The sequence below is a fragment of the Sturnira hondurensis genome, unplaced genomic scaffold (assembly GCF_014824575.4).
Source record: "Sturnira hondurensis isolate 20B ecotype Veracruz unplaced genomic scaffold, ASM1482457v3 Scaffold0002840, whole genome shotgun sequence".
In the NCBI taxonomy this organism is placed as follows: Eukaryota; Metazoa; Chordata; class Mammalia; order Chiroptera; family Phyllostomidae; genus Sturnira; species Sturnira hondurensis.
The window spans coordinates 8,374,925-8,397,531 of NW_028075471.1; the positions used below are offsets into that span (position 1 = coordinate 8,374,925).

At 39.7% G+C, this 22,607-nt stretch overlaps 1 protein-coding gene and 1 pseudogene across 3 annotated transcripts in view; one reads left to right on the forward strand and one right to left on the reverse strand.

Moving 5' to 3' along the window:
• Positions 1-22,607, forward strand: part of PTPRG (protein tyrosine phosphatase receptor type G) — a 715,684-nt gene that overhangs the window by 508,085 nt on the left and 184,992 nt on the right. The gene's annotated exons all lie outside the window — the stretch shown is intronic.
• On the reverse strand, positions 20,605-20,719 carry LOC118983713 (uncharacterized; annotated as a pseudogene).

The following is a 22,607-nucleotide window of genomic DNA, read 5'->3' on the forward strand; positions in this document are numbered from 1 at the left end:
GCCGGCTGCACCGCTGCTCCCATCGTGCTGCCACCAAATCACACTTTCTCCTCTGTCCTGCCCACCATGACTGGGTCAACCAGGCCCATCTTTATAGGTCAGTTTTCTTATGGGAAAATAAAGTTTTAAAATGTTTGTAAGAAGACTGCAAAGACTAGTTCACAGCATGCTCTACCCAAAAGCTTTCTATTTTTATAGCTCTATACACTCGTTAGATATAAAACCAATTAGTCTTAGGTGAACAAAGTACATCGGTGTACAAACCCCCAAAACACCTCTGTGTGAAATCTAGCTTTTGAATTTTAAAGGATTTCTAGGAAATGAGTACTAGTACACCACGAAACAATGTAAGGTGCATTGCATCCAGTAAGTTTTTCTATAAATTTTACTTTGCTGTATTCTAGACACAAAATTGAGGACCAATAATATGGGATGGAACAGAATTATTTTTAAAGATTTTATTTATTTTTTATTTTTAAAGAGAGGAAGGGAAGGAGAAAGAGAGAAATATCGATATATTAGAGAACATTGATTGGTTGCCTCTAGCATGTCCCCCAGTGGCAACCTGGCCTGCAACCCAGGCATGTGCCCTGACTGGGAATCGAACCAGTGACCTTTCGGTTTACAGGATGATGCCCGGCCCACTGAACCATACCAGTCAGGGCCAGAATAATTTTTAGATAGCAGCTGTGTTGAACTGCTTCCTTTGTTTTCCTTCTAAGTCCACATGGGCATTTATACATCTGAGTTCATACTACGGCATGCAATGGAAATGAAAACTTTGTTATTTTAATTTGGCAGTCTAGCTAGATCCCATATTCTGAGATCTTTGTATTTTCAGACTTTCTCTAAGAATGTTAAATGTGGGAGACTGATATTTCTCCCCAGGAAGTCAACCATCAAGATCTGAGTAGTGGCTGGCTGTCTGCTCTGAAGGGGGTTTGCATTCCATGCAACACATTCTTCTTCATGCCTTCATTAGTTCTGATTTAAGATTATAGAGAAAGAGTACCCAATACATGCAGTGACCTTACCTTTAGCCAGGTTATATATATGTATATTGTTTCAGACCAAAACTCTTCCATCATCACTCTCTGAATTGGGTTCTGATTTGGTTTTTCTTTTTTACCGTCTTTTCTTCACCAGTCCACATTAACACTTCCCTCCATTTTCCCACCAGAACTAAAATGCCTTTGAATCATGCAACCATCTTAATGGCTTTCAATCTGATGCTCATAAATGTGTGGTTAACCCCCAACTTTTGATTATTGTAGTTTTAGTTTTGATTATTGCATTTTTTCCCCGCATAGCACATGATGACCTTTGTATTTTAATTTGGAAGGGAACCTCTCATTAACTTTACAACTCGGTTGGCATTTGAATGCCTAAAATTTTATTTATATTTCCTGATTCCACTGAACTTTGGAATTATAAATGCATGATTCTTTAAGAGAGCATACGTTTAGAAACTTTTCTTTTGATGATATTCTTCTCAGTTCCCTCGTTAACCTGTTTGGGTGTAGTTGCTTCTGAATATTTGCATCAGACACAAAGATATTAAATTTTCATCATGTCTGCATCCAGAGTGATATATCACTGCATCACTGTCAGTGATATATTTCTTGTACATTTTAAAAATAAATAAATTGCATCCTGGTTTTTTTATTTAAAGGCTGTCTTAAAGGATTTCTTTTGACAACCTGTCTTCCACAATTCTGTTGAGGTTTTTTCATTCAGTGTTAACAGTTTTACTTCTCCTGGGAGAGTTGAGCCCCTTTACAGCAGTATTTTTTTTTAATTTCTACTTAAAGTTCTACCCAGAATCTGTGTAGCTCAGTCATTTGGTTTTCCCTAAGGTCTGCGTGGCTCAGTCATTTGCCCCCTGTTCGTCTCTTCCCTTATTTCAGAGCTGAGAGCAGACTTAAAACCTGACATGTTTCTCAAGTTGCTACCCCATTCTTTATCATGTTGGTGGCACAGACTCCTTAATTATTTTCCTCCATCTGGAGAGGCTTAGTAATTAAATGAAATGGCAGTACCTGGGATTATTTATAGCCACCGAGAAGGCACGAGTTCTTGATGACTCATCCATCCAGAGCTGGCAAGGAAGCCTTCCTCTCTACTTCCTTGCATCACCCCTTCCCTCCACATACCCTGCCCCAACTCCCCAAAGGCGGATATGATTTGTCCTTCCGTAAGCCACCTATTTCTCTTAGCCTACCGTCATGCCCTGAACCTATCATTTTGCTTGTCTCCTTCTGCCTTTGTACTGTGAGAACATTGATGACTTGGGAGCTTAAGTTACTCCTCACTGTATCTCTTGTAAGTGGCTGACTCTAGGGCTTGGTTGCACAAATACTTAACTGAATTCACACATTTAGGCTCTGTAGTCTTCATTGGAAAGGAGATGCTTCCTGATAGCCTATCAGCTAAGGTGCATTAGAAATAGTCACTAGGAGCCATCAAATTTGAGTTTCATGTCTCATTCCTCTTCTCTTCGCGCCCCATCACCAGCTTTCCCTAGCCTCACCTCAGTGTCCTTGGCTGAATTATGGTTCAGAAAATAGGTACTGAATAGAACTGAGTCATAGGAAACTTCTGAAGGTGCTCACCAGAACACCAATTATTTGGATTTTGAAAAAGCACATGTCTAGGTGGATAGGTAAGCTTTACCTAACAATGATGGTCATTATATCAGAAGTGTAAGACTCTTGACATGGTCAAGGGGAGGACATTAAACTGAAGGGCATGGCTCAGCTGATTATGTTGAGAATGGTAACTCTCTGACTTGGGCTTCACTGAGTCTAACATGCTGCTAAGGCATGTATCTATATTTGTGCCTGTAGTTGTGAAATAGCAACAGGGCTTTAAAAAGCTTAAAATAGTATTGCTTCGAAGACTTTATTGCCAAGGATATCTGGATATATCTGTGTCTCCAAATGTTTTAATAAAGTTTCCCATTAAAATGCTTTTATCTCAGTACATGATGAGTGAAGAGCCTGTTGGATTGTTTTGCTGTTTTTCTTTCTGGCTTGCCTCTGTCTCTAGTATTTCCTTCCTAGGGTCTCTCTGTGAAAGTTAATGGATTAGTTTCTATGTGCTTCCTCACACCTGTATGTATGTTTCTGGCTTTTGCCATTTTTTACATATCTATGTTTTTCTTCCTTCACCCTGGTTTTTCTTCATTGGTTTCTCTAAGTGAACAAAATATATTATTTGCACATCTATTTATTCATGCTCTCAGGTGCTAACTCATTTGCTCATTCTGCAATGTTTACTAAGCACCTTCTTTGTACCATTCTCCGTGTGCATTATAAATGTATCCTCAGGATTGTAGCCTAACTTCAAAGCTGTTGGGGAGCAGTGCATTTGGAAAAGGGTTGGTCTTTGAATTCTCTCATCCGCAGTAGCATTATTTTGTCTTTGGGAGATAAGAAAAATGAAATATCAAGAAATGAAAACTAAGAATTATATCTTGTGTACAGTTTCAAAATAATATTTTGAGAATATGAAGTTTCTGCTTGTGAAATTTGGAATTGAACTGTCTCCATTTGTTTTCTTTCTTTTTTTTACATAGCAAAATACCACTATTAAAGTACAAAGCATCCCTTGGTGACCTAAATTTGGTCTTTTTGACTTTTAAACCTTCCTGAGGAGTCTTTTTTTAATCATGAAGAATACTTTTTTCTATCATTACTATAGTTCTATTTTAATGAATTGATTGATTAATTAATTAATTATACTTTGGACTGGTCCTCTTGGAAATGTAAAATGAGGAGCACTACCATGGGAGGGAGGGAGGGAGGGAGGAAGGGAGGAAGGGAGGGAGGGAGGAAGGGAGGAAGGGAGGAAGGGAGGGAGGGAGGGGAAAGGAAGATGAAAGAAGGAGGAGGGCAGGAGGGAGAACAGAAAAAAAGAAATAGGAATTATATTCGTCTAGCAAATACCCACCACAGAAAACCCAATGAGTATTTTTGAATTGAAGAACATATGAATTTATGCCAGACAGTAGTGGTAGGTTGTTCATTCTTCCTTCTTACATTGCTTTTTAGGGTAATTACAGTAAACTAATATGATTCTTAATTTATTCCTTTAAAGTTGCTGCTGTTTGAATATCATCCTCACGTTTTCCACATCCTTGGTTTTATCCAGTTATAAGTTTAATTCTTTCACTACATTACGTAGAAGTGTAATTTCAGAATGTTTTGGGTAGATTAAGAAGACTTTTTTTATACACATGCGAAAATTTAAATACATATGTTCCAATTAAATTATTTTAACAGATAATTGATTTCATAGGACTTGTCATTAAGCAAAGGCCAGAGTCATTTTTAATGTTCAGATACAGTTTTCAAACAGATTTGGGGATGTACAGCATTGAATTTATAGCCTATCAGGTGTTTTCAGTACATCTCCTGTCTGCAAATGGCCTGTAATTCAAATTTTCTCTTAGTGGACTTTATACAGGACTATTTGATAATTGGTGAAGCATTACATAATTAAGAGACTTTGAGTTCTTTGAATGTGGCCATGTGAAAATCTTCTTTAATTAAATCATTGCACTTCAAGGACAGTTAGCAAGTACTTTGCCTTCATCTGTAACTAAATAAATGGTAGTTTAGTATTTATCCGTTAATTTAGAGTTTACTTGTTTTGGGCCATTAGTTCTAATATGTCTTTGAATTTAAGTGCCATCTTCTCAGAGAAAATATTAATAACTCTATAATGGTGTCCCTAAAATCAGGTGGGAGACCTGAGAGAGAATCTGCTCTCTGAGAGGATTCTGGTTTCATGACTCCCAGTCCAGTTGTCTTGTTCTTCCTCACCGGGCCATCCAGCCGATGCCCTAGCTGATTAGATGTCTTGGGAGCTCTCTCCCCATAAAACACTTCATATTCCAAGGTTAGGAGTAACTGGCAACTCTCCTCTCCCCACCCTCCCTCCCCCAGGTAAACCAGTTGAAAATGTGCTGCTAAACAGAATACAAATACTGTTAATAACAGTTAACATTTATTGTGGAATTGATTTATGTAAAACGCTAAAAATGAGGTTCCTATATTAAGTATTACCTTTTTCAATCCTCACTGGGACCTTCTGCATTTTACAGGTGCAGAAGCTGAGGCATGGAGCTTTTTTCAATAAAAATTCTTCAAGATTATACAGGCCAATAAATACTGGAGCCAGTAGTTCAACAAAGACAGTGTAACTCCAGGATCAGTGGTTTTAGAGGAGTGTTGGATTGGAAAAATTGGTTATTTGGCTGAAGAAGATAGAGAACAAAGTTTATGTCACTGGTTCCAATTATTATTGCATTTATATAAGTGTTTTAGGAACTTTGTCAATTATGCTAGTACTAAAATAGTTATTTTCTTACAACTTAAAATCATGTTCTCATTCTTTTTTGCCCATAGTGAAACCTTTTCATCCTGTTCTAAATTCTCTCTGGCACTGCACCTGTAATTATTTTAATACATAAGGATAGCGTCAGTGAGTGGGGTAAACTTTAAACAGTCATTTTATAACTTTTTTAATGGTGGTAATTCTTATGTAGAGGAGGAGGGAGGGAACAAAGGACTTTGCCCTCCAGGACACATATGGCCATATATGAAGACACTTGTTTGTGACACTGGTGGTCAGTGCTACTGGCATCCAGGGGATAGAGATTAGGAATGCTGATCCACATCCTACAGTGTGCAAGACAGCCTCCTACAACAGAAAATTACCTGGCCCAGAATTTCAGTACTGAGTTTGAAACCCCTGCTTTATGCTAATCAGCTATTTGGTTACCATAAATATTGGATGTTTTAATCTCAGTAGATTGGGGCTGGGGGTGGGGGAAGCAGTGAGGGCTCTTTGGGTTATTTATGGGCTGATAGAATAAATAATAGTAGTAATAATAATAATAATAACAACAAGAACAACAACAATCTCATGCCCAAGAAGTCCCTTACTTAGTCCCTGGCCAACCAAGGATTTAGTCCACTGGATTCTAAGATTAGCTGTAAAGATTTACATGCAGTTCAAATGGATGTCTCCAACAGCCGTGTGAAACTTGATTTGGAAGAGGAGAAAAAGAGGGATGGAGGTGACCAGTGAGCCAGAGCCAGAAAACCATTTAGAATTCTGGCTCAGTATCCCTCACATGAATAGTAGATAAGCACAACAGGAACTACAGCAATATCAGATTCAAGACATACTTAGCAAATAAAATCAGCAGGACCTGGTGACTGATTGAATAGGAGATGGGAGAGAAAAGTAGAATTCTAGGATGACTAGGTAGATGGGAGCAGTGAAGTGAAGACCACAGGAACAGGTGCTATGCTGGAGATAATGATTCTGAGATGCCAGTGAAATTCTAAATGCAGGTATTTTGTAGATATTTAGAGGCATGAATTTTAGTCTCAGGGGGGAAATCTGGGCTATAAAAGAATATGGAATCATGTAGCATATATGTGTCAGCTGAGATTAGGAAATTTTTAAGGTCAAACAAAAAAGGGTCAAGCCCTGGCTGGTGGCTTAGTGGATAGAGTGCTGGCCTGCAAACCAAGGGGTCCCTGGTTTGATTCCTATTCTGGGCACATGCCTGGGTTGCAGGTCCAGTAGAGGAAGTGCAAGGGGCAACCACACATTGGTGTTTCTCTACCTCTCTTTCTCCCTCCTTTCCCCTCTCTAAAAGTAAATAAATAAATTCTTTAATAAAAAGGGTCAAATCTAGAATATTTTGGAACAGCAATATTAAGGGACACAATTCAGTGAAGAGCTCATACCGACTTTCAATAACTCATTGTGAAATTGTCAGGAAATTTTGTTAGCCTATAGTTAAATGGAGCCAATATAAAAAATTCAAATTTGTGTAAATTTAAACTTACTCTTTTAAAAAGGTAATAAAAAGGAAAACATTTTTAAAAGTTGTCATGCCAAAATGCAAAATACCTGTTCCAACTTCATCTTGGTCCCCTTAAAGAGCTCATATGAGGCCCTGGCTGGTGTAGCTCAGTGGAATGAGCACAGACCTGCGAACCAGAAAATCAAGGTTCAATTTCCAGTCAGGGCACATGCCTAGGTTGCAGGCAGGTTCCTTGTAGGCCAACTCCCAGCAGGGGATGCACGAAAGGCAACCATACATTGATGCTTCTCTCCCTCTCTTCTTTCCCTCTAAAGATAAATAAATAAAATCTTTTTTAAAAAGAGCTCATGAGTATTTGTTTGCAGATCACTGCAATGATTTGTGAAAGAAACACCAATTTAGTAGGTCATTCATTTAAACTTAAAAAAGTAAGGAAAGAGCATGTGCAAATGCTTTTGAACTTGAAATCAGTGGGAATATCTACACATGCTTTTGAACTTTATATCAGTGGGAGCTGGTTGGAAAAACTCACAATGAAACTCCCTCTGGCAGTTATAGGAAAATTGATCCCCCTCCCAAATTTCAGCACTGCTTGGTTCCCATGGCATTGCAGAAGTAATTTCCTAGGGCAGAATTTTAAAGATATTAATGCTAGTTTTATTTGAGAGATTTGTTATTGTCTCTTTCCAAATCTTTTTTCTCTCTGGCCATTTAGGCATTGTCTCAGAAGTGACTTACCATCTTTAACTGTGTGAATCTTGATGCTGCTCACTTAGGGTGCTCCTTCTCGGAGTTGCCCTTAGTAGAAGAAGCTGTGATTCTCTTTTGCATTTAGGGTACATACTAAAGCTGCTGTTTGCTTTCCCTGTCTATAGCATCTTAAAATGTATGGTACATCTGTACCATCTGAAGCCCAGAGCTTTTGTTTCTCAGTTCTGAATGATGCCTATTAGTTTCTTGAGTGTACATTTGACCTCCCAAAGTACGTCATGTACCCCACATGGCATAACTTTAGACTCCAGTTTGCACAGATTTTTCCTATTTAGTGGAAATTCATTCAGTCATTTTTATTGGCCAAGTCTGTTTAGTTTTTTTACTTAAAGTAGAAGGCAAATTATTCATTTTCACCAATAACTTTATTGAGTTGGATGTTTGGAGTATGTTGGCTATCTCCTGCATGATATAACATTGCTCGTTCTCAATGTCTTGATTTGATCACTATCAACTTCCTATTTGCCCCACCATGGAGCATCATCCAGTGAGAAATCTCCATCACAAAACTTCACAAACACTTTTGACACATTTGATCAGTCACAGCACCTTCTCCATACACTGAACGAATCTTTTTTTGCATTTCAGTTGCATGTTCACCTTTTTTGCAAATTGGTCCCCCTTATTATTTTTGGCATTATAAAGCATAATATGCCAAAATGTTGCTTATTTTCTTCTATATTCAATATTAAAATGGTCACACAAAAGCTCACTAATTTTGATAAGTTTCTTTAAAAAATGCATGCTGATATGACAGCTTCACAATACAATTTAACAAGATTTTTTCAAATGAAGTCAAAGACAACTGTGTGCTATTAGAGCCACCTTAACAGAAAAAACCAAATGAACTTTTTGGCCAACCCAGTACATGATGAGGCACCTAATTAGGAAGATTATTTATCTGTGTGAAACATTTAGATTTATCTGAACCCCTTTTTTTTCTATAACACCTTGATCTCAGTAAGACTGTTTGGCCAACTGTGGTATTCTTTAGGAGTGCAACTCCTGGGTTTGTGAGGGACTAGAATACAGAGAGTATGGGAGATCTTCCATAATAGAAATATTTTCTCCTTCGTGCCTTTTAACTTGCAGCAAATATGATATAGTGAAAGACACAATAGTTAGGACTCATATCATTTCTTTATTTTGCTTGCCCAGGTGTCTTTTGAGAAAATTATTTTGGCATGGGATCCCCTGTTCAGGGTTTTGTGGGAGTTGTAAAATGTACCTGTGCATCTCCCCACCTGGGTACATTTGTACAGCAGATTGTTTTTCTCAGCCCTTTGTACTCTCTGAATATGAATTAATACATGATTGGGGGGATGCAAATTTCTATGTAGTTGTATCTAAAATAATAAGTAAAATTAATTAATTTTAAATTTTGTTGTTTTGGAATTTGGGTTTGCGCAAAATTGAAGTAAACCTGGACTTGCTTTACTTGAGAAAGAATTAATTAGGTACATGAATACTGTAGATAACATTGTAACAAAAGCAATGTGCTCAATTTGTGTGGCAGTTGGGTATTATCAACTGATTTTATATAGTACTTATTTGATATTAGTCCTTTGGTCATAACAAAAAACTATGTAACGGAGATTTGGTGAGGGATACTCCTGGAATTACATTACTAGTATGAATCACATAAAATGAAATAAAATTATGTATCTCAAAAGCAATAACCAGTCTGACTCTGATAATTTAATTCCTGGGATTTTTTGATACATGTTACTGGTGTCTTACTCTACTTTTTAAAGGGTTTTCCCAGGTTACTTGGCATCCATTCTAATGAGGTTTCAACCAATTATTCCTGTTTTTAGGTAACCTCCAAAGGTAACTGCCAGGCAGTGGTCCTGTGTGTTTGTTTTTGTTGGTTGTGGTTGCTTTTTTTTTTTTAATTGAACCGATCACAGGCATACATTGTATTATTGAGTTTTGCCAATAATGCGTTTTCATCAATGTCGAGGCAAAACACTCCACCAGCAAAAATAATATTGTGGCTCACCAGAGTCTAAGATGATGTTTAGCATTTTTGAGCAATAAAACATTTTTAAACTGAGGTACATACATTTTGTTTTTAGACATAATGCTCTTGCACACTTGATAGTACCTTATAGTGTAAATATAATTTGTCATGTACTGAGAAACCCAAAACTTTGTGGTGCACTTTATTATGACAGTCGCTTTATTGCGGTGACTTGAAACCAAATTCATGGTATCTCTGATGTTATGTCTGTATAGGGCTTAGCACCAGATGGCTTAGACATGCTAGCAGCTAGCTAACGGAAAGCCAGTTCCTAAACTTTTCAAGAAGGGAAATGAATGTTTAGGGCCACATCTGAACTTGGTAGGTTGGCTACCCTCTTTTTTTAAATAGGAATCAGCCTAAAAGTTGGGTTCTTCAGTATTTTGAGTTTTACAAGTGAAAGATGTCCTCATCCCAGTAAACAATGCAGACAGGTTTTTTAGAAAATCTCCAGTGTTCTAAAAAGAGAGTTCCAGCTTCTGATTTTCTTTAAATATAAGCAGTAATTAAAAAAAAATAGGTGATAGGTATGGACACTGGTCGTATATTAAGCCCTCTGCCAGTTCTGCCAAGCATTATCTAATGCGCGTAACACTTCTCTGAGAAGGAGCTTCTGATCCAAGAAGCTTCCCCCGGTGCTTAGATTCCCTTTGGTTATGAAATCAATGTCTTGGAAAGCCATTGGGAAGGGTTGGGGTTTTGGCATAAGGAGTCCTCTGCTAAAATTCTGAGTTGTCACTTACTGCCTTTCCCTTTGGACAAATGTACTTATTTCCTTTCTGCCTTCATTCTTTTGTTCACCGAATGGAAATATTGGTGCCTGATTAGTTTGCTTCAAGTGTAAGTGTGAATGTGAAAGTGCTGTGGAGCAGAGTTTGAACTCTAAAAAACTGCTAAAGTAATAGCTTGGATGGTGATGATAATTACAACAGTTGAAATGCTAAAATAAAATGGAATTTTTTTTGAATGAATACTTTTCCATGTCTTGAGGCCTGGTCTGGAACAAGCCTGTTTAAATAAACATACTGTTTTTGCTACATCAAAGCTGTGCACCCTCCCCGTCCACTAGCATTTTGGTGGAGGCGCTTCAGCTCTCCAATTGCCTTGGCCGGGAGACCAGGTTCCGGCGTTTCAGTGTTGTTATTGGTGGTGTGACTCAGTGATTCAGGAGGACGGAACCAAACTCAGGTTTCTCAAGGAGCATCTACATGTCTCTCTTCTTTGAAGAGGGGCTAAAGTAATTAGTCATAACACCTTGGATGGTGAAATAAATCATTACTTAATTGGAGAAGCTGGGCAGCTGGGAGAAAGAAAAGTACACGTTGACATGGGCCCAAGTTCCTGTGCGTGGTAGGGACTCCGTTTGGAAGTAAAAGGTTCCCATCACCATCTTTTCTGGCCTCCAAGTGACTGTATTATTCATAGCAGTGAGTTCCTTTCCAGGGTTAGAGTGCAGCCTTTTTGTGGCCTTATTTGCGCTAGAAGTATATCCTCTTTTATGACAGCCCTTGTTAGTGTCTGCTTGGTTGGAGGCACTGCCAGCAGTAATGATGTGATTGTTAGAGATTTTTAAGTACTATGGCATGTGAATTATTGCCTGTTCTGGCAGTTTGTTTCATTTGTGCCTGAGTTTGATGTGGATCACAGTTTGGGGTTGTACGTGGGAGATGTGTTTCCTTCGGCATTTTGGCGGTTGTGACTCCGTGTTCCCCCTCATCTAAAGAGATGAGATGACCCCATATGCATACCCCCCTCCTCTCTTGATGCCCTTCGTTTGCCCTCCGTGTTCATTCCCTCTGCAAAGTCACTATGGCGTCCCCTACACAGTGGGCAGCACAGTGACCGGAGGAGAAATAATAAATAAAGCACAGTCCCCGTCATCAAGGAGGTCACACTGTGTACACATCCACACACACACACCTGTCGGCTTTTTAAGACAAACGCCTTTGCTTGTTTGGTACTGTAATCTGAATGCTTACCAGAGAGAGATGGAGTGGAAACAAAAGAGATTACTCGAGAGTCTGCTTGATGAAGAGATTCTAGCTCGATTGTTTGATGAAATCCCAGTTTTGCCCATTAGAAGTGGTGGACTTTAGTCAAATTCACTAACCCTTTCCATCTGGAAAATGAAGATAGCCATAAAAGACCAACCTTGAAGGGTTGTTGTGGAGCTTGTGTTAGTTAATACATGTGAAATGAACATGTCCCTGGTGCATAGTAAGTCTTCAATAAATGTTAGCTCTCGTTCTAATTTAAGCACTAGCATATATTGTCCTTTGTGGGTTGATAAACATCATTACCACGTGCAACAGCAGTTAGTTATGTCAAGTCAGAGTGATTTACCAGCCTTGTGTGATAGAGGAGAGGCATTCCTGCCTGCGCAGGGGTTGCGTCATGTCACTTGTGGGTTTGTTTTCTCTTCCCGTCTAAACTCAGTGAGCTGAGAGAGCCCAGGACAGCAGTCCTTAACAGTGGCCGCACACTGGAATCACTGAGCATGCTTTAAATGCTTCTCGTGCTTGGGACCCTCTTTCACATTCGGTCTGGTCTGGGAGGTGGCCTGAGCATCAGCATTTCAACCACAGCTGAATCGTGTAATTCTCAGTGCAGCGCAGGTTGAGGTCAGCTGGCACAGCCAGGCCGCAGTTGTCCTTCACGCTCACCCCTGCCCTGCCTACTCTCTGCCTCGACAGTTGGTTCATTTCAGCCTCGGCCTGTGGGGTTCCAGTTGTCCTGAGAAAGTGTGTTCTCATCTGTTAGGATCCTGATGACCTTCCTGCCTCCTTGCCTTAGGATACCACGGCCAGCCCCACTTGGATTCTATTCTTATTTTGCAGTGAACACTTTCGGGAAGTGCCATTGTCTGTTGGTAATGCCACCTTGTATTATGCAGAACAGTAATATTCTCATAGTTGTCCCCTGCCTTCAGTGCCTCAGTTATTTGTCCTACCCCTAAGTTTGAGCCAGAAAAAGGTCAAGGATGAGATTTGTTGGTGCTGAGGCAGACTGAAGAGTACCACTGGGACCAGAGCTCACCTGAGTCTCCATGCTTTTACCCTGCAGAGGATGAGCAGGCAGAGCAAGGCCTTGCCACTCATGAATCCCCAGACAGGGGACTAGGACTGGGGTCTTGGTCTGACCCCTGAGCCTGCTTAATGCTGGCAGCTGGAAGGCAGGGCATCCACTCCATAGGCTGCGTCTGGGGAACTGGGAAAGCAGCTCCAGAGCAGAGGGCTGGGCTTGCTTGCTTTTCAGTGGCCCAGGACTAAGGGGTTTACCCCTGCCTGGGGGGGTGGGGGCAAAGTAGCAGAGCTGGGAGCTGGGAGCTGGGAGTTGGAAGGAGGGGAGAGCTTCTTCCCAAGCACTGGCGCTAAATTCATGTTGGTGCAAATTCCTACTTCTGTGAGCCCAGGAGAGAATGTGGGATAGAGGGAAGCAAGTGTCTCCCCTCCTGCTCCTTCTATCCTTTCTGTTACATTAGAGAGGATACTCTCATGTTTTTGTGGGCCAGTCTGAACCCATTATCTCCTTCAGTGCCTCAGACCTGTGCAGCAGGAACTTCTGCTCCTAACTGATGAGACAGGAAACCAAGTCACAGATAGAAGCAAATTGTCCAAAGTCACATGACTCAAAAATGGTAGCATTCGAATTTACATCTCCCTTACTCTAGAGGCTCTTTCCATCTTCCTAACCTCAGTGTTAATGCTGCTCCCACCGTCCGGTGAACCCATGGCGCTCTTTGCTCTTTGTTCCCAGTGGTGTGGACCTGCAGTGCGTGATCTGGTGACAGTACTTGCAACCTGAGGCCATTAGGACTCTAAGGAAAAGTCATTATTGGGGAAACTCGTAATTTTGAACCACTTTTCCTGCCAGCAGCTCTCCTAAAATTTGGAGGATGCTAAGGTTATGAGGGCTTTATATTTTTTACTACCCTGCTTCCAGAGAACGATTTCTATGGACTACCTATGGAACCCAGCTTCATGCTCCTCAAAAATTGGTTTTTATGGTTTCTGCCCTGCCGCTTCCCCAGTCCTTCTGCTTCAGTCAGAGATGGGGGGTGTTCCTTGCTGGAATGTCTCCAGCACAGGTAGCACCTGCCCGAGGTCTCAGTGGCAGAGCCAGGCCTCTCCCACCGTGATGTCCCCGCCAATGCCGTCAGAGGGCCTCTCATGGTGAAATCTCACCGGCGCACTGGGCCAAGGCAGGTGTTGGGCTTGTGAGACTGGGGAGGTCACGAGGGTTCTCTGCTGGCCAATTGACCACTCGGCTGCTATTGAAACATTCTAGAAGCTCAGAAGCAGTTCTGCTCACATCTGACTATGTTCTGCCAGGAGGTATCTTTTGACATTCCTAGATTAGGAGATTGGTGACCTGCCGCCCAGGAGTACTTGTGTTGTCCACAGACTGGTTTTACTGAGCAGAATGATAATCTCCCTCCCATGTGTGTATTCACCAGTGTGCCCATGTTGTAATCTTCTCCTCTAGGCTTTATAAATGATGAAATGTTGCACAGTGTTCTGTTGGGTGAATATGTAAAAACCAGCCTTGGGGCCCAGCAAAGCACCTTCAATTACAACCTTGTCATAAAAGCATCATTTAAAAATTCTTGGGCCATAAAGCAAAGTGAGAGCAGTGTTTACCATCACAAGTTGTTAAGCAGACAGTCTTGGTGTCAGAGGGGACTCTTTTAGGCAGTGATGCTCTCTGTTACGGAGGACTTCAAAGCTACATCCATCCCCTGTATGGCCTGCAGTGAGGCGAAGGAAGGATGTCTAAAAGGAATTTTTTGCAGCTCAGTTTGGGCACGCAACCTGTAACTGGGGACTTCCAGGCCTCTCTGGGTACAAATGACAGTGATTGGACATTATAGCAGTACAGTAGACCGTGTGCTGTCCTGCATTGTCATTGAGGGAAGAGTGTTACTCTCCATGCCTTTCCAGTTTACACATAGAGGACAATCTGGCCTTGCAGTATTTATTCACCAAGTAGTTCCTATAGCCGAGCGTGTGGCAGGCACTCTGCTGGGCAGCGGGCTGCCCTGTGAGGGCATAGCTGGGTCTTGGTCCTTTTGGAATCACAGTCTGTTAGAGGAATAGATACTGATCGTGTAAATGTGCCAACGGATGCATGATAAAACAGGTTACATCAGTGAGGGAAAGAGACATTCAGTGCTTTAGTAGCATGTGATAGGGATCAGGCCCAATTTGGGGGTCACCAAAGGCCACCAGAAGACACAATGGGCCAGAATTTAGCTAGACCAGGAAGTTCTCAGCACAAGGGGAACAGCGTGTGAGATGGATTCAAGGCAAAACTGAGTGTCCCAGGACCTGAAAAGAAGCCACTAGGGCTGGAGCTGGATGCCCCCCCACCCCCAGGGCCTTCAACTCTGGATTTTTACAGGGAAGCCATTGCCCGGGCAGAGGACTCCCTTGACCAGCATTTGGAGCAGAACAGGAAGGATGTGGTAAAAAGATGGAGCTGGAGAGAAGCCAGGGAGATGGGCTGTCATCTGTTTGTCATAAAGCAAAGAAATGGTGGTGGCTGGGACCTGGGGGGAAGTGATCTCTTTCAATTACCAAGACTGTAGGAGTTTTGTGTGTTTATATAGGAGGAAGAAAATTAGTTTCAGGCTCCGGGAGCATGCATTTTGAAGCTACTTGGTGACTGATGGAAATAACACTTCTGGGTTAAGAAAGCAGGTCAGAGTGGGTTTTATTAATTCTGCTCACGATTGAGCTTATAGAAAATCCTCATTTTTGTTTCGATATTGGCAATTGCTCCTCATTCACTTTTTGCTGCTTTTCACATTGGCTGTTTTCTCCTGTTGTATTTATTTCTTTGTGTGTTTGATGCACATTGTATTGAGTGGGCCTTCTGCCTTCTTCTGGTTCCATTTTAATTTTGGAGTGTGATGATGATTATCAGTTCATGCACACATCTTGCTGTGTGTTGTCCCTGCTAATACAACTGACTGCTTTCCGTTGGGAAAGTTAATTTTGCAACCGTATTGTAAAATCTGTAAATCTGTAGATAGAACTTCTTGGAGATTTCATTAGTATGTTTCTGCAAATAGTCCTTAGATGTCTAATATATTAAAATATAGTTGTTATTTATAGTTACCACATTATGTCTCCACTCTATTTTATGACAGATTGAGGATCAGGCTCAGGCCTGATTATGATCATCAGAATAGAAGAACAAGTTCGGTGGATGGTCTCTGGCTGCGGTGCCCTTTACTGCCCATCACATTTTATACCCTATTGCAGTTTACAGTGCCAAAGACCTTTCATTTCGGTTTCACTGCTAGCACATAAGGACTTCGAAACATACACAGCTTACCAGCGCATCTAAAAACACAAAACAAAAAGCCATTCATCTTAAAAGAGAAATTGTAGGGCCAAGCCATTTTAAGATTAGGAACCCACTGTCAGAAACACAAAAAGCCCCCAGCTAGCTATTATTGTGCATTTAAGCAAAGGGTGAACTCAGATCCTCTTTGTTATTGATTGCCTTGTTCCATTTAGGACTGTAAAAGAAGATATTGGTTGTAAAACCTAATGGTATAAAATAAACTTGCAAAGGGTGGCCTTCCCAGGTCCTTTAGATCTTGTTCACGTACTCTGCCAGCTTCAAAGTGAGAGTATGTCTCCTATAAAGTGCAGGTCAGGATGTTCTGCCAAAGGAGATAGTACTTCAGACATGTGACTGTTTCAGCAAGTGAAAACCTAAATAAACCCCACAGAATACCTGCTGTTCTTTAAAGGACTCCAGGTCTTAGCATTTCCACTTATATAAACACTCATGAGTAGTGGTGTGTTTTTTACATGCTCACGTTACGGGTATGTAAGTCTGGATGGGTGCCGGGGGCGGTGCACACCTATTTTAGAGGCAAAAGAGGATTCCTCTGCATCACTTGCCCAAGTTAGGAAATACCATAGCATAGTAGGGATCTGCTCAAAATCAAACTTCTAGAGGGTATCCTTTGTGTGAAATAAAGTCCACTCAGTCTTTTGTACTGTCTGTATCTAGAATGCTCAGGAAGTAGAAGTTCCAAAAATTCCAATAGTCCAATAGCTAAATTCACTGTGTTAAGTAATAACGGCAATAATGTTATTTAGTTAATAAATAGTAAATATGGAATAATAGGGTCAGAAAATACATAAAAACTAGAGATTCATTTTCCCAAAGAATCTCTTCTGTGGAATTTTCATTATACTATGTAGTGTGTCTATTTTGAAACTTGGGTTAAATTAAATGATGCATTCTTAGTACACAGATATGGTGTTGATTTTCCTCTGTACTTCTGTCAGTTTTCTATTATTTTATAAGGTATACAAAGTATATTATTTACGGTTTTAGAAAGATTTCAGTGGGATGATCACCATTGCCAGACATCATTTTCTCACAAAGCACTCTCTAGAAGAGGAGGCATTTGAGATCCTCAGAAGTATTTTCAGTAAAAAACTTTCAAATTCACAATATAATTCCAGGAAACTAACTTCTGTCATTAAAGTAAGGAATATTTTCGTATATCTCAGAACAATAATTTCCACCATCATGATTTCCCAGGTTTGAGCAATTGCTGTCTTGGAGATTTACTAATCCTAATTAGAGATTATCTTCATTATGGATACTAAGCTTTTGAGAGATTACGTGTGTGTGGCTAATTGATCAAAGAACTAAAACAAATATTTTAATATCAATTTGCCTTTGTACAGGGTTTGGCAGTTTATCCCATGCCTTTACTTATATTGTGTGAGCCTTAAAACAAGTAGACAAATAGGCTCTGTGGATTTCATTCCACCCTCCCTCCTGGCGCCAGCTTTTTTCTGGTCATTTTTCTTTACAAACTTGGGCAAAAAAAAAAAAGATCAGAAGTTAAGTGACTTGCTCAAGTTCACAAAGCTGGAACTAGCAGCCAGATTTTTAGTGCTCATGCTTGTATCCTTTACTGCCTTCCAGGAAAGCTGATGTTATCTGCAGGTGTTGGCCCTCTCTTAGGTCCCACAGGTGGACAGGTCAAGGGAATATTTTGTAAGGCATGCTATATATTTTTATATTTACTCTCATTATAGCTCATTGTTAACAGATGGTAGAAATAAACTGGATTTATAATCCTGAAAGGTTACAGCCACAGAATGCTCTGAGTGTAAGGATGGCAGTGTTAAAATACACAGTGCCTTAGAAACAAAAGTGTCTCAGGGTCACCAAACGAATTCTGAGATGGTGCGTTTTCATGGCGATGTAGAATTTAGAGTTGCTTGGGACAGAAGGTGTCTCCGATGGCCACCAGCCTGCACACGTAGCTGTGCTTTCTGGTTTGGTCCTAAGATCCCCACAATTAGGAATTTTCATAATTGGTGTTAGAATTGGGGTCTTTGTCTGGAATTTGACTGTCGAAGGATGATTTGCTTGTGCTTGTGACCAGAATCCAAAGCTGGATTAGTTTGGTATTTTCATAAAAATCTTTCTTCTTTCACCACAAATTCTTGTTTATGCAAACCCTTAGTGTAGAAACTAATTTTTTGATTTCTTACCATTCATCATTACTTACACTAGTGTTTCAAAATGCTATTTTAGGCCTGAATAATAATCCTAAGAGACTAATTCAAGTATTGGGGAAATTTGGGACACAAAAATTGTTGATTACACTATGATTTACGGTAATGCAATTGATAAAACAAATCAAAATGCCCAACATATTGGAAAGGATTGAGTTAGGCCCATCCTGACAATGGAATATTAATATTATGTAGCCATTAAAAGTTATGCTTTATGCAGACTTTTAATGACATGAAGTACAATATTAATTAATACTATCATTGATAAAGTGTTAATACCATAAGCTGGCAAAGCAATTAAAAATAGCAAACATACAATAACTATTACCAGGCACTCATCTCAGTGTTTTATATATATTAAGTCACTTTGAGGGAAGAACTCATAGTACTTCTGAGGGAAATATTTTTTTTATAACTGCATTTTTAGATACAGAAACTGGAGTCAGGTACCAGGTTACTAGCTAATACTAGATACTAGTCAGATACTAGCTAATAAGTGGAGAAGTGGGGATTTGAACCCAAAACCTTAGCTACTGCTGTTATTCTGCCCAGTGTTGGGTCCACAACAAATGATCTCATCCACACTGTAAAATATGTTCGTGGGTGTGTGGAAAATTTGGAAGGGCACGTGGCCCAATTTCCAGCACTGTTTACCTGAGTTCTAGTCTTCTCTGTATGTCGTACAAGAGTGTGTGATATTTGTGTTATAGAACAAAGGTAGGTTTAAATAAATTAATAAATGGAAGACTTTTTTTACACCTTGCAGAATTTTCTTGTCGCTGAGTGAAAACCCACTCATACTCTGTCATCCCCCTGCCTTCCAGCTTCTGTGCAGTCAAACCACAGTGGCCAGGACCTCAGCCCTCACTTGGCAGCACTTAAGTGAGAACGTGGGCCTGGACACATGCCAAATTGGCATGAACACCTTTCTGCTTTCCAGTCAGAAAGCAAAAGCCTAAGAAACACACAGGGGTGTAATATCTCAGTTCATCATTGCCCAATTCTCAACTCATAATTTTTAGCTGACTTGGAGCAATGCTTGGGCATTTTAGCTATGGAATAAACAGTTGTAGAGGCTTTATGGAATGAATAATGGGAACCATTTTTAAATGGTGCACTCTTTCCATTGAGCTCTGGACAGATGGGATGTTTATGCTATTCCAAGTAGTCCTCTTTTTTTTTTTTTTTTGTCTTCTGCTGGTGAAAGTAGAACCAGAGTTTGTTTTTTGTTGAGATTTTTAAATTTTTTCCTCTTTATTTTTTTAAAAAAATTTTCTACCTCTCTGCTACACTGTATAAAAATATTTAACTCTATAAAGTATACTTTGCAATGATTAAGTTTTATCACAGGTGCTAACAGAACCTGTTAAAAGACATTTGAAAAGAGTCCCTTTCTTTTAAAAATATATATGAAAATATTTATGAATAAATTAATGATTGACAGTTTACTTCAATATAATTAGAGGAGTGTTAAGATAGAGATAAAAGAAGACTGGTCATGTAGCTGAGTGATGGGTACGGAGGAGCTCATTACTCTTTCTGCTTTTGTTTATGTTGAAAAATTATCATGAAAAATGAATCAAACACCTAACTGCTATGTCAGTGGTTCTATTGCATCATGAGATGAAACAAATTTAATTTGAAAGGGAAACTGTCAAGGAAGTTTCAGAGAACTTTAGTCCAAAGAATGCCAAAACAAGCAATTGCAATGTAAAAACTTCTGATGGTCTGTATCACATACAGGACTTAGTAAACCATGCCAGAGAATAATTTGACTGTTTTTTTTTTCAACTCAACTAATCTTACCATAATAATACTATTGGGTTTTGATATGTATGAGACTGGTTTTGAGCGTCTATAAACCCTTATTATTTATCTTACCCTTGGACTTCTATAAAAGTATCCGAAATGTTCACTTTGATTTCAGACCCGGCCTTCCAGGCTGTCCTGCGTGGTCCCTTGAAACTAGTAGCACTTTGCCTTTATCATTCTTCCCGTCCCGGACTTGGCAGTGGATCTCTAGGTACCTGGGAATAAAATCCAGATGTTTTAGTCTGGCCTGAACCTACTCTCTGCAGATTGATTTCTCCTACTGTGAACCATTTGAAGGAATGACATAGTGAGAAGAGAATGAGCTATTTACAAATTCGTGATGCTTATTTTGAAACAGTCTTCTGAAGAGTTGTGTCAGTTTGTACTCCCACCAAATGTGTGACAGTGCCCATTTCACCATAAGCAAATAAATAGTGGACATTAGTATTTTTTCAGAAATGTCACCTGATAAAATAGACCAAAAAAAGAGTATTTTTTGAAATTATCACTGAGGTTGGAGGACATTTTTCATATTTTCATTGGCATTCATTGTTTTTCATTTAAAATATATTTGTTCACATCTCCTATTTTATTATTATCATATTTTATACTAATATTTTAGAGCAGGATTCAAGTTCATCCTTCATTTTAAACTGATAAGAACAGATACTACACTTGGTCATAGCCAAAAGGCCGAAAAGCTATCATCCTTCATTTTAAAAGGTAAACTTCCTAAAGGGTCCTGTTGTCTGACCCATGTTTGCATCCTCAGTACCTGATCTAGTGCCTAGTGCAGGTAGGTCCTTAAATATCTTCCATCGCCTTTTAACACCTTTCTTTAAAAATTAAAATAATAGAATGGTGTCCATTTTGAATAGGAATTTATGTATTACTCATTGCTGGGAAATCTTTTTTTTTCTTATTGCAATTCCTGAGAGGCCATCCCTGCAGAGTTCTGAGAAGGGAAGTGGCAGTAACTCAGGAGTAATTGCCCTTTTGGCTTGTAAGCTTGCTCCCCATATAGGAACATGTAGGAAAAGGAAGGGTATGGGCTAAAATCTGAAAATTAGTTGGTTGTACTGCAGGGTATCTAACAGGAATTTCTCTTGCATTTATGCTGTCATCTGAATTGAAGGTTTCATGTAATTAACAAGTTTTCAGGAGACTTTTTTAGCTTTTAACTTGTTCTACATGCTTTCAGTGGCTTTTTTTTCCCACTTCTCAATCTTGTTACTCGAAATTACAGATTAAATTGAAAGTCTTCTGCTATATCCTACTGGCCATCTTTTGTTATGTCCTACTTCCTTCTTTTACCCACCATTTTTAGTCCTATAAAACCACTTTTTAAAAGAAACATAGGGTCATAAATTTTGCTTCTCAGCTATTTCTCATCACATTTTCTTTGTTTTGTATTTGCAGCTAATTGCATACTTAGCCTAAAGACTGTGATCTCTCTGTGGCATGCTTGGACTCTCCCAGCATGAAGAAGCCAGTCTTTTGAATTCTTTTTTTTTTAAGATTTTATTTACTTATCTTTAGAGAGGAAGGGAAGGAGAGAAGGAGAGAAACATCAGTGTATGGTTGCTTCTGGTGAGTCCCTTGCTGGGGACCGGCCTGCAACCCAGGCATGTACCTTGACTGGGAATCGAACCGCGATCGCGTGGTTTGCAGGCCCGCGCTCAATCCACTGAGCTACACTAGCCAGGGCTTGAATTCTTTTTTATTGTTTGTTCATTTTTAAGTATATTTTTCTAATTATGCTATTGCAGTTCTCCCAATTTTTCTCTCCCCTTTATCCTCCCTCTGCCCTGTAACTCCCAAATCCTCCAGCATTCCCCCCACCCTCTTATTTCATGCCCATGGGTTGTACATGTAAGTCCTTTGACTTCTCTATTTCCTATACTATTCTTAACCTACCCCTGTCTATTTTATGCCTACCAATTATGCTTTTACTTCTTGTATCTTTTCCTCTCCCCAATCCCCCCTTCCCCCTCCCCATTGATAACCCTCCATGTGATCTCCATTTCTGTGATTCTATTCCTCTTCTAGTTGTTTGCTTAGTTGTTTTTTTTAGGTTCACTTGTTGACAGTTATGAGTTAGTTTCATTTTAGTGTTCATAGTATTAAATCTTCTATTTCTTAGATAAGTCTCTTTAACATTTCATATAATAAGATAATGATCAACTCCTTTAACTTTACCTTTTCTGAGAAGCACTTTATCTGACCTTCCATTCTAAATGACAGTTTTGCTCAATAGAGTAACCTTGGGTATAGGTCCTTGCCTTTCATGACTCCAAGTACTTCTTTCCAGCCCCTTCTTGCCTGCAAGGTTTCTTCTGAGAAATTAACTGATACTCTTATGAGAACTCCTTTGTGTATAACTGTATCCTTTTCTTTTGTTGCTTTTCATTTTCAGGTCATTTTCACTATCCAACCTAGGGTGATCGACCAGCAAGTTCTGCCTTTAACTTGTTGCCACGCTAACATTCTGGAGGGGAGTGCAAACATAGAATAGCTGATATTTTGAACCTCTTGACATTATAGGCTTTGCTTACAAAAGGCAAAGAAAGGAATAGTACATATAAATTCTCTC